The sequence below is a fragment of the Bubalus bubalis genome, chromosome 13 (assembly GCF_019923935.1).
Source record: "Bubalus bubalis isolate 160015118507 breed Murrah chromosome 13, NDDB_SH_1, whole genome shotgun sequence".
NCBI lineage: Eukaryota > Metazoa > Chordata > Mammalia > Artiodactyla > Bovidae > Bubalus > Bubalus bubalis.
In genome coordinates, this window is record NC_059169.1 from 31,271,171 (window position 1) to 31,292,102 (window position 20,932).

Below are 20,932 nucleotides of genomic sequence, written 5' to 3' on the forward strand. Positions count from 1 at the left end.
ACATTAAAAAATTGGTGCATGCCTGGATAACTAGGCTTTACAGGAAAATAATATAGCTAGAGAATTCACACACAAATGGAAAGTAACTTCCTTGTCTGAAAATGTGTAAGCCACTCCTTCTACATAAGAAAACAAAAACTGAAAAAATTCACCCAGTTAAGTCATAAGAGTAATAATAGCAACAACAAAAACAACCTAGCAGCTAAAGAACTAATTTAGAGATTTACCAGTATTACTGAGTTATGAGCTTCTGGCATCTGTAAGCTACCTCACTTTAGAAAATTAATTTCATGCTTGCCTACTCCCGTAAAACTCCTGACTGATGGGTCTCATCAAGGTTTGGAATGGTCAAGGGAATATCAGAACTGTGATTGAAGAAAGCCAAGAAAAAAGCGGTCAACATCCCAGTGGTCAGTGATCTATTTTTTCAAAATAAATTGTATTTGCTAAATTGGGGACATTAAAGTAGGGATGTTAGGTGTAAACTTTGGTTTATTAAGAAATAAAAACAGAGAACTTTTATTTTTATCAGGGAAACAGGCCTTCATTTTAGGCAATATACCCTTCAGATATTATTTAGAGAAATGTTTATTAAAATATGAAACAAAGATTTGTTTAAAGTTTACTTAAAGTTTAGATTTCAAGTCTATAACACTTCTTAGGATTTTCTGGACCAGTATTATCTATCATAATTCTATATAATATATTCTGTTATTCTTCAAACATATTTTAAAAATGCCATAGAGAGCATTACCTTTCTTTTACTGCAAACTCTCTTCATAATAAAAGGAAATAAATAAGGAACTGTAGAGACAATAAACCGGAGAAGGCGATGGCACTCCACTCCAGTACTCTTGCCTGGAAAATCCCATGGACCGAAGGGCCTGGTGGGCTGCAGTCCATGGGGTCGCTAGGAGTCGGACACGACTGAGCAACTTCACTTTCACTTTTCACTTTCATGCATTGGAGAAGGAAATGGCAACCCAATCCAGTGTTCTTGCCTGGAGAATCCCAGGGATGGGGGAGCCTGGTGGGCTGCCGTCTATGGGGTCGCACAGAGTCGGACATGACTGAAGTGACTTAGCAGCAGCAGAGACAATAAACAGGATGATATTAGAGAAATGAACATGCTGCCATGTCTGTTTAAATTTGGGTGGGAAATATGGGTCGTAGATACTTAGAAGCCTACATAGTTCAGATTGATACTATAGGATCTTTGTTGAGCTTACAAAAGAAAATAAATGAGGTTTCCATGGGAGTGGAGAATTGATAATGGCCAAGATTTACACAAGGGCAGCATTTGGCTGAGTTTTTGTCTATCAACTCCACTGTAGAACACATCTAAGAGGGATTAGCGTGAACCTGCACCACTCAGACTGCCCATCAACCGAAGACATGTCTGGCTGAAGAAATGTAGCCAACAGATATTCTCCTATATTCAGTTGCTTCTGGGTTAGCTCAGCCACAGAAAGCTGCTTTGCCTGAGGCCTTGCCCTTGAGTGCAGGGCAATAGGAGAGAAAGGCAGCTTCCATCCTGTGACTGAGCAAAGTGGGCTACAAAGGCCTGGACACTACAGACCAACTTGGCACATCTCCGTCAGGCAGGTCTCACTGCCAGACTTCCTAGAAGCTGCCTAAGGCTTGATGGAGCTCCATCATTATTCAGTTCCTCCCTCTGCTCAAACTCCCTCCCATTTCCTTTCCTTCACAGGTGCTGCTCATTAATAAAGATTTTATACCCAAATCCATCTCCGTGTCTGCTTCTAGAAATCTAAGGCATCACACAAATATTCCTGCGTGTCTAATTCTAAAAGGGTCCCTGGAACCACACTGGGCTGTGACTGAACATTTCTCTCTGGTTTCTAGCCCTTCTCTGATGGTCCATGAAAAGAAATGGTTTTGAGAAATTAGGAGAGAAAAGTGCACAGTATTACAAACACTAAAAGAATAAAACAAGCCAACTCTGGAAAGATGTACTTTTATATACACATTTATATAGTCACATTCAAGCTCTGCCTCATCCAGTTTCTCTTTCCCAATTTCCACATCTGCTCTCATTCAGCTCTTCTGCCTCAATAACTTCTGTGGGTATTTTGGGATTAACATGTTGTTTGCTAGATACATTCCTACATCTTCTCCTGGCCGCTGAAAGTTCAGAGCAACTCATGTAACATCACAATTAAATGATTCCACTTGAGGTAAGATCCTGTACCTTTCTATCACTCCTTCTTGCTGGTATCTTTTCAGTACCTTGTTATTTCACACGCAGGAAGAGTTGTAAATTCAGTTTGGGTAAATTCACCAGAGTTGAATTTTATAACTTCTCACATGGCAGTTTCTGAGATTTTTCTTAAGTGTGCATCCTCACCTGGATTTCATACAGTTTATCATTTTCTGTGAAGTGCTCTGGAGAAAGCATTGAGCAACTCTTATTTTTTGCCTAAAGAAAGCAGAGGACTCTGCCTATGTTTATAACAGCTGACTTCACAAGATGCACCCATGTAGAGCGTGCTAACACCCCCACCCATGGTTTATCACTATTGAATTCTCTCTCTGCTCTCCAAGCAGTTCTGGCCATTTGGGCCAATGTTCTGCACTTCCATGAATTTGTATCTAAGAGTTACCCTTACATGTACATCACCTGATAGGCACTCTGCTAAGTCCTCTATCTCTATAGTATCATTTTAAAATTAATTATATACCATAGAAGTGACTTAGCAGCAGCATATGCACATAATAAAATCTATCCCTCAGTCCCTCAGTTGGCTGGCCCAGTATCTTTCAAGTCATTGTCCATTTTTACCAATGTATGCTAATTTTTCAAGAGCAATTTAATGTTTTAACCCAAGAAGATTTTATCCATGCCCATTCTTTCAGATGAGGAAACCAAATTTCTGAGAGGTTAAATATTAATATTTTTCCCAATGTCACATAGCCAGGAAGTGAAAAAAAAATCAGTATTTGAGTCAGGTCTTTCTGACTCCAAAAAGCATTCTCATAACCACTTTGTTTGTCTACCCAAAGGTATTTGAGTGAATAGAATCTCCAGGTTCCTTGTGATACCAGCTAGGCTCAATGCTAAGTCATACGGTCCTTTGCTCACGTTTTAAAAAGGTGTCAAAACTAATACAATTATGTAAAGTTTAAAAATAAAATAAAATAAAAAAAAAGGTGTCTCTTCCTTAAGAATGTCATATTTCAGAATATTGTCAGAATGTATTAATCCTGTTCCATCAAAACACATCCCTTTCATCTCTCAAAAACTGTCCCCCAAAACATCCACATCACTGAGATCTATGTTATGAATAGCTTCCTCTAGCATGGGGTCGCAAAGAGTCAGACATGATTGAGCGACTTCACTTTCACTTTTGACTTTCATGCATTGGAGAAGGAAATGGCAACCCACTCCAGTGTTATTGCCTGGAGAATCCCAGGGACGGGGGAGCCTGGTGGGCTGCCATCTATGGGGTCGCACAGTGTCGGACACGACTGAAGTGACTTAGCAGCAGCGGCAGCATTACATGGTGCACAACTGGCCCAACTGTACGTAGCAGCCCTAATACTGCACATAAGCTTTTAATTTCAAGCTGCAGCAAACGGTAAGTTTGATAGTTTCCCCAAGGGTCATGGTGAACACATTTCAGCAAAAGGGTGAGAAATAAGTTCAACACAGTTGCTATTCCTTGTAAAAGGAGAAGAGTGTAAGCCCGTTCCTTGCACCAAAAGGCATATAGAACATAGAGCTTGCAGCAGAGAAAAATTCAGAGATGCTCGGGATTCAGAGATGCTTGGGAAGCTTCAGGACTATGTGAAGAAGGAATCTGGCAGTATTAATGAATAGCTAGAGGCAGGGATTTTACAGCACATACTAGAGGGAAGCTTATCCTGAGAGTAATTCCTGAAGATATAACATTCAAAGTGAATTTTAATTAATTGCAGATGTAGAAATCTAGAATTTTAATAAAAGGGTAATAAAAATATTTATATAAGGAAGGGGCATCTCAGATCCCATTATTGTTGTACAATAATACAAGACCAACAAAACTGAAACAAAGCAAGAAAAGAAATGTAAATGGACCAAAACAAGAGAAGAAGGTAAAGTAAAAGGCATCCCTTAGCTAAAATGCTTTTAATAAATGTCAGTAAGATATAATTGAATGTTCATGTCAAATTCCGCCAAAACTTACATAAATACATGTTTAGTCCTCAATTCCCTGTTAACGGTCTGTGCAGGTCTATAAAACTAATATACTTCACAAAATCTGGAGTTAAATAAATCTGAGTTTTATTATAGGAGAGAAGTATAATAAGCTGGACGGACTCTACCTGACTACTATAGCTGCCTTGACCCTGGAACCCAAAGTAGGCAGTTCAGGTAAGGTGAGCATTATCCCATGATGAATTATCCTTTATTACAGAACACATTCAACTTATTGCACATCATTCAAAAATACAAGTCACCATTCCTGTTCTGAAATAGAAGGACTCATCTTAGAGCAGGTGGTAGTTAGCAAAAACTCATGAGCATCCAGCAACTTCCAACTAGCCTGCTGTGAAAACACATGAAAAGGAAAATGCATAAGGCATCAAAAAAGTAGGGCTATTAAACCAGAATGGAAACCACCACCGATGGCTCATCTCTAAAAGGCGAAAGCCCTTGTTCAGTATTAGACTGTCATTCCCTGACTGTGTATATGTTGCTTTAAATAATTTCTCTGATGACAATGAATTTCATGTTTATTATAGAAAACAGAGATAAATATCAATATGGAGAAGGCAATGGCACCCCACTCCAGTACTCTTGCCTGGAAAATCCCATGGATGGAGGAGCCTGGAAGGCTGCAGGCCATGGGGTCGCTAAGGGTCGGACACGACTGAGCGACTTCACTTTCACTTTTCACTTTCATGCATTGGAGAAGGAAATGGCAACCCACTCCAGTGTTCTTGCCTGGAGAGTCCCAGGGACGGGGGAGCCTGGTGGGCTCTATGCCATCTATGGGGTCGCACAGAGTCGGACACGACTGAAGCGAGGAAACAATATTTTCCTCATATTCTACAACCAGGAACCATAATGCACCCCACTTGGTCTAATAGTTCATAGTATTGTTTTAGTTGAATTTGATTTGATTCCACTGTAATATTAGAAAGAATGTAATGTCCCTATTATCATGAAAACCTCCCATCAACACTTTACTTTTCAATATATTCAGTTAATGCCCAATCCTAGGGCTTTACACATTAAAGTTATAAGTACAATGTGAAGTACACTCTTCGTGCCCCTCTCTTACCCTAGGTTCTTATTGCCAGATACTATATATTCTTTGAATTTTTTTAAGAAATATAACTTTGGAGTATATAAATGTCCACGTACATACTCAGATGTGTCATAACTGATTAGGTATGTTTTTACACATATGCAGAGGAGAGAGGTGAATGGGATCTGATATCTACATTCTAGAAGATTATTCCAGGGAAAGACAAACTTCTCATGGGAATGTAAATTATTGCAAAAGTTCTGGATGACAGTTTGATTATAAGTAGGGAGAAGCCCTTTTGGATAAACTACTTTGAAAAATGATATAGGTACATGTTAAAATTCAAATAATATAAACTAATTAGAGTAAGAAGTCAGCCTTCCTCTCAGCCCAGACTTCCCATTACAATGACACCCTTCCCAGAAATATTTAAGTTGGCTGGATTTTACATATGGATTTAGAAAAATTCTATGTACTATAATATATCACACATGGCCTTATACCATGTGACCATAACAGCACTCTTCAGCACCTTGATTACTTTTACTAAAAAATGCATCCTGGAAGCTGTTTTATGGTAAAACATTCTGCACCCAATTCCAACATGTGTGTGTTGGGCATGGGGCGGGGGGTGGTTCCACAGCTACCAAACAATATATCAATACCAGCTGGGTGTCCTACAATTCAACTCAACTCTTTACACCCTCCACCCAAAGATGCCATCACATCTCACAGATTAAGGACTCAACCCTACAAGACTTCTATTGTTCTAGCCTCATATTTCTCTTATGAAATGCTAGAAGACTGAAAAAATGGTACTTTTCTATATTTTCAGTGAGAATTAATTATAACCATGAATTACACATCAATAATTAATCTTTTATGTGTAAAATAAGCATAAATATATTTACATATCCTGAAGAACTATCTTAGAAATATCTTCAAAAATATCTTAAAAACCCATGAAACAAAATTAAGAGCTCAAGAACTGGGAAATTTGTCATAGGTAAGTAATACATAATACATGTGATTTCCTACTATTTAGGTACATATAACCTCAGTGTTCATAAAAGTATTATTATTTCCTTGATAAACTAAGTAAATAATATCAATGTTAACAACATATTCAGAGATATGATCCTGGAAGCACAAGGCACTAGGACATTGTTCTAAAATATGATATTAGACATTGTGGTAGGCAATATAGTCGCCCACTACCTCCCTCTCCCACTCCCAAGATGTTTATGTCCTAAGTACTAGAACCTGTGCTTAGGTTATGTGGAAAAGAGAATTAAGTGTGCAGATGGAAATAAGGTGGCTAATCTGCTGGCCCTAAAATAGGAAGGTTATTCTGGATTACTGGTGTTTACACAAATGTTCTGAAAAGTATAAGAGGGAGGCAGAGATATAGATCAGGGTGATGTAATGTGGGAAGGGCTTAACCCACTGCTGCTGGATTTGAAAATGAAGCATAGCCATGAGGCAGGGATCACAGGCAGCCTCTGCAAGATGGAAAAGGCAAGGAAAAAAAATCTGGAGCATCCAGGAAAAAAAAAAGTGTAGCCCTGCCAATACTTTCATTTTATCCCCATAACACCAATGTTGAACTTCTGACTCTCAGAACTAGAAGATAATAAGAGTTATATTGTTTTAAGCCACAAAGTATATGGCAATTTGTTACAACAGCAATAGAGAACTGAAATAGGCATCAATTAAAGTCACTTAAGATTTTTAATGATGTGGAAAATATTTGTTTATATTAAGCTAAAATTGCAGAATTCAAGTTCATATAATTATACACAGCCTAAAAAAAGTGATACTTGCAAACTGACTTCAATAAACTCTTGCTGTCTAAAAATATCAAGATTTTGTAGCAGTTAAGAGCATGGTATTTACATTAGACTTTTATTTGAAACCTGTCTCTATTATTTATTAGCACTGTGTGACCATTGGAAAATATCAACATACTGATCCTTGGCTTAACCATCTGTGAAATGGGGACAATTTTACTACCCCATATGATTTTTGTGGGTTTTCAGTAAGATAGTCCAATACATGACATATTGTACACACTTGGCAAATGTTGAAAGGGGCTTCCCTGGTGGCTCCAACAGTAAAGAATCTGCCTGCAATGCAGGAAGTCCCTAAGTGGGGAAGATTCAGGTCCAGTACATGATATATTATACACATTTGGCAAATGTTAGCTGGTGGTAAGAACACTATTCTTACCCATTATATTGCCTATTCCTAAGTCAAGAAAATGGTTATATAAAACATCCTCTTTACTTTAGTGTTTTATTAATTTTCAGGGTATATTTAAGTGAAGATTTGGTACCTCAAATGCATGTCTAATTGATACAATGTCAAAGAGATAGATGACCAGAGAAGAATGAAAAATCTCAGACAGAATGAAGTAGATGTTAGGTAAATATCACCGTCATGCAGGGGATATAGTGCTCTGGCTTCCTAGGATGCATTTACTTAAGTTTAATCAATTTATCACGACTGCTTTTTTCTTAATTGGAGGATAATTGCTTTACAATATTGTACTGGTTTCTGCTGTGTAACACAAATCAGCTATATGTATACATCTCTCCTCTCCCTTTCACCACCTCCCATTCCATCCCTCGAAGTTGTCACAGAGCACTGAGCTGAGCTCCCTATGTTCTTTACTTTGACAACTTCTACTCTCTGATTCTGTAACTCTATCATTCCATGCTTCTTCCAATGTCTTTAATGCAAAGAAAAAAATTTAAAGGAAAAGCAATAGACTTATAATTTGGGTAAGTGAGGATAAAGCAGCCCAGAATAGTCACCCACAGGCTAATAACTGCCCATATGTATTGCAATGTCAAAAACATAGGCTAAGGGAATTGAATGGAACATTATATATCACCCAGTCTGTCTTCTTATTTTATGTATAAAGATAAGTCCCCGTAGTATAAATAACTAGCTGAAGGTTACAGTGCTTCAGATACTAAGAATAAATAAATCCTAGCTATGCCTAGTAATATACACTTAATATTTCAATGTTTATTTATCATTTTATATATATAAAAAAAGCTCCTTCCTTATGTTTGTCTTCCCACTGTTGAGCTTTTCACTGAAAGCTAAAATCACTCAAAATTCTCCTTAGAGAAGAAATACTCACTGTTATTTTGCCTGTAAGGAAGAATCTTAACTCCCAGGGCAGCAGGAGGCATGTTGCTGAGGTCCATGGAAAGGGCATTGGGGCAGCAAGTGAAAAGACTCAGCAATATATAAAAATCCTTCATAGCAAAGGTCTCCCAGGTGTTTCTCTCACATCCCAATCCCCTCCAGCCCACATCTCCTTAAGAACAGGTGTGACCTCAGGAACAGAGAATCAGCAGGGATAAGTGAAAGGTTATACAGAGTTGAAAAACAGCAGAAAATTTGAAAAATAAGCAAATTTAATAAACAGCATCTGTTTTCAATATAGGTTTCTACTATTTAAACTTAACCTTCTATCTTTAGCTCTGAAAGGAAAAATGACTAAGACAAAGAAACCTGTGACATAAATAAGCAGAGATTATGAAAAATAGTAATTCCAAAGGTCATAGATATTATGATAAATGAGTTAGTTTAAAATTTATATATGTTATTTCTTAAAATGGTAAAGTCATGGAGGTATAATATATCAGTCTGTCACATAGACCAGTTTCATTTATTCTAATCATTTTGTGCTCAATTTTGGGGGTATTCTCATTAGGAATTATCATGAAAAGTTCATAAACTATTCTTGACAGTGAATAATGAGCAAATTGTCAGATTTAGCCCATGCTGACATTTCTGTTCTGTTTGATGGTTGTTGACCTCATTAGACGCACTTATAAAACAGGGCTTAAAATCGAAGAAGGGTTGGAGACTTGACAGCAAACTATTGTATTACCTGCTATTATTCCAGCCTTAAGAAAGTTCATTTTGATGCAGTAACTTTCCCTAAGATATTAAGAAAAAAACATGAATTGGTGAAATGTTAATCACACACTAGAATTTTAACTACCTGTACCAAAGCACTGTCAAGTTTATGAACTTTAAGCAGATCGTGTGCAGTACATACAGGAAAAAATACTATAGTTGCTTATTATGTGGTGTTAGAAATAAATGCAAGGGATGAAAGCCTATTTCTTTTAAAGGATAGTGTATTGTACATCTCAAAACTTTTTACTAGCTGGTTCTAAATGTACTCAAATGCTTTTTTCTTCATTTTTAATAAAGTAGGCAGATATTTTCTTTGGTATTAAAATCAGATAACTGGAGGTATCTGGAAAAAGAATAATTTTAAAGCAAACTTCTCTGACATACCTACATCAATGAGTTTCACATGTCAAGGTCAGCCTTCTTGGTTGTTTTGACAACAATTAAGGTAAACTATATCAAGGTACATTTATGAGTGTATTTCCTGTAAAAGTAATCTACCCTCTATATTTTCCTAAGGGAAATCTCTGGTGGTTGGGTTCTGAGAGTTCCTCACCTCTTGAATTATGTAGCTTCATAGTATATTTGCTAACTTATCAATGTATAACTTTGGACAAAATAAATGGGAACAAAGTAAAAAACTGGAGAAGTAGAAGTTAAAACATAAAGCAAATTTGGTAGTGTTAAGGAGACCCTGGTTCGGTTCCTGAGTCAGGAAGATCCCCTGGAGAAGGGATAGGGTATCCACTTCAGTATTGTTGGGCTTCCCTGGTGGCTCAGATGGCAAATAATCCACCTGCAATGAAGAAGACCTAGGTTTGATACCTGGGTTGGGAAGATTCCCTGGAAGAGGGCATGGCAACCCACTCCAGTATTCTTGCCTGAAGAATCCTCATGGACAGAGAAGCCTGGCAGGCTACAGTCCATGGGGTAACACTGAACGTCTAAGCACAGCACACTGCAAAGGATTGTAGTAAAAATATTAATTATGGAAACATAAAGGATACTCTTATAATAAAAATAGACCAACAATGCAAATCTTCTGACATTTCTTCTCATCAATGGAGTAAGAAAAGTAGGTAGGAAATAAACAGAAGTATATAGGATGCAGATATAGACAAGCACATAAACAAGTATACAAATTAAAGAGACTGTGTCCATAAAGTAAACAATGTTGAATAATTTCAGGTTTTTATTTATTTGCAATGAATAAGCCAAATCCTAAGATTAATGATTAACTTTCTTCACTATTCAGTGAACATTTAGTTACAAAATAAAGAAAATCTTCATGCCTTATGTTTAAATATCAAGAAGGAATCATATAGCTGTTATGCATCAAATTGTGTCCCCTAAAATTTCTTATGATACAGTTCTAGTCTTCAGTACCTCAGAAGGTGAACTTATTTGAAATCAGGAATGTTGCAGATCTAAGCTGAGGTCATATTGGAGAAGCCTTAGTCTGGGATGACTGATATCCTTACAAAAACAGGAAATGTGAAGAAACAGATATATACAGGAGAACACCACATGAACATTAAGACAGGGTTGAGCTGATGTATGCACAAGCCAAGTAATGCCAACTACATCCAGCAAACTACCAGAAGCTAAGAGAGTAGCACGCAACAGATTTTCCTTTACTTCCATCAGAAGGAATCAACCATGACAACACCTTATCTTGGACTCATAGCCTCTGGAATTGAAATGCATGCTTTTTAGACTACCGAATTTATAGTAGCTTTTAAAGCAGCCTTAGCAAACAATAATATAGGCTTTCCTGGTGGCTCAGATGGTAAAGAATCTGCCTGCAATGCAGGAGACCTGGGTTTGATTCCTAGGTTGGGAACCAGGGGATCTTGTTCTAACCACTCCAGTATTCTGGCCTGGAGAATTCCATGGACAGAGGAGCCTGGAGGGCTACAGTGCATCAGGCCACAAATAGCCCGACTTGGCTGAGCAACTAACGCTTTCACTTCAGCAAACAAATATAGTATGTCTACATCACTACTCCCTTACATTAGCATGAATGTCTGACAAGGTGGCATGTTTACAAATATACATGAAGATAACTGTGGCCAGCTGGGGACTACCATGCACTTAATGATAATAATTAGATGTACACATTTCATCTTGAGCAGAAATAGATAAGAGAAAGAAAGCCATAGATGTACATTGAAGGATAATATTCTTCCCTGGTGAAAGACTTAGAACACCATGACAACAAACAGAACACACTACTTTTGGGAGCCACAGAACGCATGTCCAATTATATATCCATTATTTAACCATCATTTACTAAAAGGTATGTAATTAAACACTGAGTTATGATAGCCAACAGTTCAATGGAAAGTGGCAGCATCAGCCAAGCTTTTGTCAAAGTAATAAAAGTTGTCAAGAGAATTCAGACAGTGCTATAGCAAGTCTATTATCTATATTCTCTATCAAATAAGTGTGTTATTTTTGTATGTAGTTTTCATTCTTCCAGATAAAAATACCTGACCCTATTCTCTACTATATATAAATCATTTTGAGTTCTAGGTTACTTGAAAGTTGGGAAGTCAATTAACATAGGTCAGCAGCACTGAAACAGTGCTGGGGGAAAGAAAGAAGGGAGAGAGGAACAGCTCAGGCTTATATGAAAATGCTGAATATAGGTGAAGGTTTTCCAGGGTGAAATCTAAGAGAAGCAAACAGCCAAAACCAAACGTTGCAATATAAGAATAATCATGACAAGCTGACATCATTCATTCATTCAATACATATTTGTTGAATATGTATCGGGCATTAACCTGACACTATGGTATATCAAGATACAAAACAAAGCATTATCTACTTAGTGGAAAAGGCAGAAAACAAATTAGCAGTCAAATGCACATGGTGACTTCATGTAGCTACACACACCTTAAAGAAAATCAAAGGGTTATAGCTGTTTTAGTTGAGGTCACAGGAGGATCCTTTTGAAGAGATTTTTAAACTGAGGCATAAAGGAAGGTAAGGGGTGATCTAAAGACAGGGGAGTAGCACTTCTGACGGAGAAAGAAAGACCACCACCATTTCATGCTGCACAAGAGGAGTCTGTTTTGCTGGGATTGCTGTATTTAGAACTGAATGACTTTTCCTGAATTAAGAGGATATATACACAAGTATGAAAGATATAATATTCTCTTATAACATAAAAAATATAATTTGTAAATGTTGGACTGTAGATCATACACATTTAATTAGCTCCCCTCTTTGTCCTAGAACACCTGGTATATTCTATATCATGTAGGTTCACATGGATATATGTTTTAATTATAATTAATGAAAATCTACCTTGGATTTCATGAATATAACTCAGTACGGCATATATAACATACCCTTAAGATATTATGCAGATCATTCTTTCTAGAGTTATAGCTTACAACTAAATTGTGCTTGTGATTTCCCATACACTGGAGAAGGCAATAGCACCCCACTCCAGTACTCTTGCCTGGAAAATCCCATGGATGGAGGGGCCTGGTGGGCTACAGTCCATGGGGTCGCACAGAGTTGGACACAACTGAGCAACTTCACTTTCACTTTTCACTTTCATGGACTGGAGAAGGAAATGGCAACCCACTCCAGTGTTCTTGCCTGGAGAATCCCAGGGACGGGGGAGCCTGGTGGGCTGCTGTCTACGGAGTCGCACAGAGTCGGACACGACTGAAGCGATTTAGCAGCAGCAGCAGGGCTTCCCAGGTGGCTCAGTAGTAAAGATTCTACTTGCAACATAGGAGCCACAGGAGATGCAGGTTCGATCCCTGGGTCAGGAAGATCCCCTGGAGAAGAAAATGGCAACTGACTCCAGTATTATTGCCTGGAAAATCCCATGGTCAGAGGAGCCTGGCGAGCTACAGTCCATGAGGTCACATAGTGTTGGACATGACTGAAGCAACTTAAGCACACATTTACACTGTAGATATATTATTTCTATGCTGCATAGGATAAAACTAAACAGAAGGAAGTTATGAAAATTATCCAAGGGTATAGAGCTGGTAAGTGGGGAAGTCACAGCTTAAACCCAGGAGTTCTGACTTCAGAGTCCATGTATGTAATACTCCTTTTTGCTGCACTGCCTGAACTTTTTGTTTACTTTATTTCATATTTAACCAAATACATAAAAGCTTATAAAGAAGATTTGCCTTATACACTATGTTGTATTTTAAGAATATTCCTCAATAGCAAGAACAAAAGTAAAATGTGAACAGTCATCTGTTTTCAATCAGCTCATGTTCCCATCTCCCAATCCAAATGGAGTAATTCTTTTTTTTTTTTTTTTTTTTGCCAAATGGAGTAATTCTTTTCATGTCATTTCATAAATATTATTTTTTTAATATTTATTTTAATTGAAGGATAATACTTTACAATATTGTGATGGCTTTTGCCATACCTCTACATGAATTGGCCATAGGTTACATGTGTCCCCCTCATCCTGAAACCTCCTCCCACTTGCCTCCCCACTTCATCCCTCCAGGTTCTCACAGAGCATTGGCCCCGTGTGCCCTGCCCCGTATGCCTGAGAGGACCAATTTGCACTGGTCCTCCATTTGACATATGGTAATAAACGTGTTTCAATGCTATTCTCTCAAAGCATCCCACCCTTTCCTTCTCCCACTGAGTCCAAAAGTATGTTCTTTACATCTGTGTCTCCTTTGCTGTATGTAGGATCGCCGGTACCACCCTTCTAGATTCCATATATATAGGAGTAATTCTTACATTGCACAAGCTTAAATGCGGGCAAGTTTTGTCAGACAAGCAGGCTGTAAATACGTTTCACATGCAAAGAAGACATGAATTGGCTTCTGATCCTTTGGAGAAAATACTGAAGGAAAACCATTCTAAGCAGGCAATGTAAGGTTTAGAAAGGGGATTTTATGAGACAGTGCTAGAGATGAGGAACATGGCAATAGCATCTGGGTATGTTTTCATCATTCACTTCACTTCCCTGTATTATGCAGCATAAATCTAATTCATTTTTCAAGCCAAAATTCCTATATGTATTCTATAATCCTTCCCTTATGACATTGATTACATAGAAAAGAGACATGGGGGATAGTAACTTCATGAATGCCTTAGATACTTATAAAACTTTTAAACTGAGCAAGACTTGAAGAAAGATATTGAGAAGGATATTATGCCTTAAAAAGCTTAGATGATTGTTGAATAGCCATACAAAATAGAAGACAGAAATGAACTCTGCATTGTAGACTTTGCAGTCTATGCCAAGTAATGCAAGTAATGCCAAATAAAGCTTAACATTATTGCAAACATAGATGTCCTTTACAATATTTTTTCACTGAACATTAGAATACCATGCTACTGCTAAGTCACTTCAGTTGTATCCGACTCTGTGCGACCCCAGAGACGGCAGCCCACCAGGCTCCCCTGTCCCTGGGATTCTCCAGGCAAGAACACTGGAGTGGGTTGCCATTTCCTTCTCCAATGCATGAAAGTGAAAAGTGAAAGGGAAGTCGCTCAGTCATGTCCGACTCTTAGCAACCCAATGGACTACAGCCTACCAGGCTCCTCCATCCATGGGATTTTCCAGGCAAGTGTACTGGAGTGGGATGCCATTGCCTTCTCCTAGAATACCATATTTCACAGTAATTTTTGTGATCCCCTTATTGAAGGAGGAAGTTGTTACTTTAAATACATCCAAAATAAAACTTCTAAGTAGAAAGCTTATCCATACTGTACATCTACCTATGTGCACATACATACACACACACACACATATACACTTACCTCTACACACACTACATAAATATCTTACCTCCATGATAACATATTTGTTTTCTATTTGTCTTTATGAAACTATGAATACATGACATCTAAATACCCCAAGGCTATGGTTCATTCTTTTTTGAAATTTCATTAACTTGTATTTTCTATCTTCCCTTCGCTCAGTCGTGTCCGACTCTTTGCGACCCCATGGACAGTAGCCTACCAGGCTCTGCTGTCCATGGGATTTTCCAGGCAAGAATACTGGAGTGGGCTGTCATTTATACCTACAATTTTTAAATTATTATTCTGCCTACATCTATAAATAGAATTTGAAGACTTATCTACTTTTAGTTTACAGGAAAGAAAATAGAACTTTATTGAATTTTACTGTTGGCACTAGGAAAAGTCAACAAGGTGAATTGATTGCACCTTTGAGAAGCTAAGGATTTATTGGTGTTATTATAAGATTCTCTAAATTTAAATGGCTTTATCATTGGTGATAAGTTTATATGTGGAAAAGCTGAATGCTACAGGGTCTGAGTTATGTCTACTCAGAACTATATTGCTTAGTTTGTTCAAAATATAACAATACATAGCCAAATTACTGCAGCATAAATAGGAGCATAAATTTTAACTCCTAAATGAAATATAGACCATGAATTTTAAGATTCTGATTATAATTTGACCACATTTACTAGGAGTGAATCCTGGAGTAGGAAATGGCAACCCACTGCAGTATTCTTGCCTGGAAAATCCCATGAACGGAGGAACCTGGCAGGCTACAGTCCATGGAGTCGCAAAGAGTAGGACACAACTGAAGTGACTTCAGTTCATTAGGAGTGAATAGAAATATTTAAAATATTACATTAAAATAAACATTTATGTCCACATACAATAGAAAGATAGTAAAAATATTTGATCTTATAAAAGCCTAAAGCTCTTTTATTTAGGCAATTTCTACTTCAAGCTATTCTTTGATGTGTCAACCTAAGCTTCAGAGGGTTTTTCCCTTACGTGAATGACTTTGCGTTGGCACATGCTCTTTGAATAGAGATTTATGCTAGACTCATTCTAATAGCATTCTGCTACTTACAGAGAAAAGCAACCATTATAATACATTTAATTGCATTAATGCTGAGAAGGAAAAAAAAGGTCACTGAAAGAAGTCACGTTTGAAATTTACTTTTTAAAACCATTGCCTCATTTTATAAGCTTTCTGTCTGCAGACTTGTAAACATGGATGCAGATGTCTCAGATTCTGGTATTCTTTCTGCTACTAACTCATACAGCTGTCCTAGGTATGGGATACAGTCTTTGAAATACAAAATATAGTTAATTACACATGGATTTATCTCAGTGGCTCAGGGAGTAAAGAACCTTTCTGCAATGCAGGAGACACAGTGGGCATGGGTTGGGTCAGAAAGATCCCCTCCCTGGAGGAGGAAATGGCAACCCACTCCAGTACTCTTGCCCCAGCAAATCTCATGGACCAAGGAACCTGGCTAGCTATAGTCTGTGGGGGTCTCAAAGAGTCAGACACAACTGAGTGACTAAGAACTCAAGCACTATGACAAAAAAGCAATATTTTATAAACACTTTAACACATGAGTGGATCAGAATTTTGGAATATTACCAAAGTAAAGGTATTATTTTTCCTTTAGCTATGGGTCAGCTGATTAGAAAAAACAAAGCTGAGTATAATAAACATTTACAGAAATGTTTCTCTAAAGTCTCTGTATTGGGAACACATGCATAAATACAGCATTCTCCTTTGGAAAATGTAACTTTTGGGTCAATTACCATGATATTCTTCAAGTTTTCTGTGGATTCCAACATGTATCTGTATAGAGTCTCTCTCCAGAGCACACAGCACAACTGTGTTACTGCAGTTCATCATCCGCAGCATAATCAGCATTGCCTTATAGAGCAAAGACAGCCAGGAAAACTTGTTTGTTGCTCAGGTAATGACAAAAGAAACAATGCAAGAAGACCTCACTTTTTCATTACCATAGGTCAGATACACATCCCATAAATAACAAAGAGAGTTAAACAAGGCTAGGCTAGATTCCTGTATTACAGGAAGAAGGAAAAAATTTAACATTTGATTCATACAGTTGTTATTATCATTACTATTATTTTTTAGACTCTGACTTAAATGGTTCTCCAAGAGTGAGACTTCAGTTGCAAAAGCAACATAAGGGAATATTAGGAAAGGGAATATTGAAGATAATCTAACACCATGATTAATTGATCTAACTGAAAAAATAAAAAAGAGGAACACTGCTTTTCTAAAATATTGTCATCACTTAAGTCTCTTCTTTTACCATTTCTATTGACTATTTACCTTCCCAAAGTGTGCAAAGCCAGAAATGCAAAAGAAAAACAACAGTCCCATCCTAAATGGAAGCTGTTTCTCTATTTACACAAAGAACCACACATATCCCACTTTGTGCTTTATAGTCACCAGGCAGGAAAAGTGTAGACGGCTGTTACCTCCAATATAGTCATGGTATCAGTCAGACACACTACGTTGAACATAAAATTGAAATGAGGTAACAATAGTGAATCCTCTGTTGGTGCGCAGGTGTATAGCTAGTGACCACACAAACCCAAAAGAAAACAGAATTCATTTTCTAGACTTCTAATCTTCTTTTTCCTCAATTTTCTGCTCTCTTTATATTCTCATCGCCAAAAGTCATTGTTAGTTACAAATTCACATTAAAGACCGAATTATTGTTGGGGGAGTTAGTAATTCCCTCAGTTCTGTCTTACCGCAGCAAAAATTTGAAGCAAAGGATGGACCAATGTTACAGCTCAGTTTTATCTGGCAAGCAAATGAAAATATACCTTTGAGGCATGAGGATGGGCCAACCCAAAAGCAGCAAAGAGAAAAGAAGCCCCCGGTTCAATATTGGCTACTCTTTTTATGTTTTTTTCTCTCCCCTCGAGCCTGTCCTATGTAAATTGGGCTAGCCAGGAGAGCTGTTTCTTTCACCTGAGGTCCTCACTCCGGTCCTTGGACCTTTCTTTGTTCTATTTTCATGGGCTTTTCCCTTCTTTGTCTTTTAGCCACCACCATTCTGGACTCCTTTTTCCTCTTCTAACTACCTAACATTATCAATTGAAGATTTTTAAAATAAAAATTATAAAAATAACAAATATTCAAGAAATTGGTAAATTTGCTCCAGGGACACTATTTTTGTACTGGTAATATAGGGTTAGGTGCAAAAATGAGCAGAGGGTAATAAGGAAACTATGCCATCTAACCTAATGAATCTCTGCATTTTAATGCCTTAACAAAATAGAAGTTATTTCTTCTTCTTATCAAAGTCCAATGTGGCTATTTCTGGTCAAGAGGAAGTTGAGAAGAGAGACACTGCTACAAAAAATTCAGGGACCCAGCTGAAAGAAGCATTAGGAATCAACATCCAATTTATGAAGGAGAGAGATACTGGATCATCTCTGTGTCAAGTGTTTCAAGCAATACCTGAAGGTTGTATAGAATACTTCTACCAAAATTTCATTGGCTGTAAACCCACAATAGTAACTCCCCTAACTGCAAGGGATTCCGGGAGATGTAATCTAGCTATGGTCTCAAGAAAGCGAGAAGGTGGGTTTTAGGAAGAATAAGTAGTCACATCTTCCACAGTCTGTCCTCTTGGTCAATAAGCATTCATTTTGAGCCTTATTCAAACTCACATACTGTATTCTCCCAATAGCTCAAAGGAGAAAACCAAATGTTCATATAAGGGATTGCTTGTATCTCAAAGTTCACTACCTCTGTTGGAACATATTACTCAGGTTTAATAAGATTATGTCCTCCTCAGGAGATGGGTTCTTCCTTCTCTTGCAAAGTTATAAAGCCATAGGGTTGTTTCAGAATTAAAAGATAATTAAATGGGGCTTAAAAAAAAAAAAAAAACTTGGTAATATTCTTCTTAAAAAACTTAGACTTCTAATTATTTTGCTACTAGTCAGTAAACACACAAAAAATCTTTCCCAGTCATCATTTTTAAGTCTGGATGTTTTTTCTTGTCATCATGCTTCTGAAATAATTAGATAAGAAGGACGTTCCCCTACCATAATTTTTGGTAGGAGGATCAAAATTCTTTCTTTAACAAAAAAACCTTAGTGAATCTTTGTCATGCAAATCCTTTTTCTAGTATTCTCTCTTACTATTTATGATATAGAATTCTTTGCCTTTCTCAAACAGATGTGGCACCAAATTTCTCACTGCTATTTCTTTCTACCTCTATTCTGAGATTAGTCAATTCTTCCCTTTTCTTTTTCTTTAACCCCTTCCTCAGACATCAAATAAAAGTTAGCAAACGTGTAACCTCTCCACTTTTTCCAACCACTTCTTTAAGACATGGTCTGCCTTCTGAGTTACTGCAGATAGTAATCATTTTCTTGAATATTTGGTCACTGCATAATACAGGTCTTCAATTTTTAAACCAGTAGTTGCTAACTATCTAATCATCTGCACCATGACTGCAATGCCAAGGGCAGCAGTTAACTTCTACTATCTATTTATGAATTAACTATCTTAACGCTATCTGAAATTAAATGCCAACAGTTTAAAGGCATAATAAACTAAAAAACTATCTCATAGATATATAAAATTTCAATGCTTATGTAACTGGTATAGATGCACTAATTTTTCTCCATGCAATGAGTAATTTACTCCAGAACTTTCTATCTTATAGCTCTGAATCCTTTAGGAGTCTCTTCATTCAAATTATACCGATAGCAGAAAAAGGAAAAGAGCACAAAGAAGCCACAGATAATTCTTGAAAACCATGGGCATGAGTAACACTCATCACTTCTGGTTGTAATTTCTTTGCAAAAAAACCTTGTTATAAGACCACATATGGGGTCAGCGGGTGATGGACTAGATAATAAAGTACTTGACTGGGTCTTTGCTATAGAAAATGATATGATTGTGGGGAACAAATACTGTCTCCATTTGTTATGACCTGAATTCTGTCTCAAAACTCATATATTGGCTCTTAACTCCCAGTGCCTCATAAGGTGACTACAGTTGGAGACAGAGCCTTTAAAGAGACAGCTGAGGTAAAAGGAGGTCACTAGGGCCTTAATCCAGCTCGACAGGTGTCCTTTTAAAAAGAGGACACTTGGACACAGACATAGACACACATGGAAGAGAAGTGAAGACACAGGGAGAAAACAGCCATCTGCATCAAGGCAAGGAGAGCGGCCTAGAACAGATTCTTCCCCTAGAGTCTCAGAAAGAACCAACCCCACTGAAACCTTGATCTCAGACATCTAGCCTGTAGAACTGTGAGAAAATAAATTTATTGTTTGCCACCCAATCTGTAGTAGTCAATACTTTGCTATGAAACTCTAGCCAGCTAATACACCATTGAATACAGAATCAAAATGTATACACATCAATTACAATGAAAGCAGGTCACATCCCTATATTAAAGGAAAAAAGGAAATTTTGGAAATATCTCAAAAAAGCATATTTCAAAATAGATATTATGATAACATAAGTTCTCTTAAGTATATCTATATAATGCTACATATATGTGTATATATATATATATTATTCCCATATTCCAATTTTATAAAGATTCAGTTTTGAATAGTAAAGCATGATATTAAAACCAGGATATTAAAACCATATCCTGGCCAGAAACATTACATGAACTCCTCAAATAACCATCACCTGAATGAAAGCTCTAATCATATGCAGTAGCTTGAAGAAGCCTATACCATGAAGACAATGATACCCCAGTCCCTCTGACAGTTTGTATCTCTCTGCATAGGTTAGCCTCTGCTTGTCTGAAAATCCTGTATTGATCCCACATAAACTGTTGTTTTGCAATGAGATGGCAATTCTCAAGATTTCCACCAGTCATGATCTCGCTAGGAAACAAAGAATTCTCTTTAAAAATGTTGAATACAGGGAACAAATTGCTGCTTTAAATAGTGAAAAATGTGAAAACTGAAAAAATCTGAAACTATAAATG

At 37.3% G+C, this 20,932-nt stretch overlaps 1 long non-coding RNA gene across 8 annotated transcripts in view; it reads right to left on the bottom strand.

Moving 5' to 3' along the window:
* The window catches only part of LOC123328973, a 104,561-nt gene that overhangs the window by 71,951 nt on the left and 11,678 nt on the right, over positions 1-20,932 (bottom strand). Inside the window, exon 3 of one of the 8 annotated variants that reach the window (XR_006544023.2) lies at positions 9,510-9,990. The exons of 4 other annotated variants lie outside the window; for them this stretch is intronic. This is a non-coding gene — a long non-coding RNA (uncharacterized LOC123328973). Of the gene's footprint in view, positions 1-9,509; positions 9,991-12,937; positions 12,992-16,653; positions 16,855-20,234; positions 20,829-20,932 lie in introns of those variants that run through there. 3 more of the 8 variants (XR_006544022.2, XR_006544025.2, XR_006544026.2) reach the window with 3 other exon arrangements.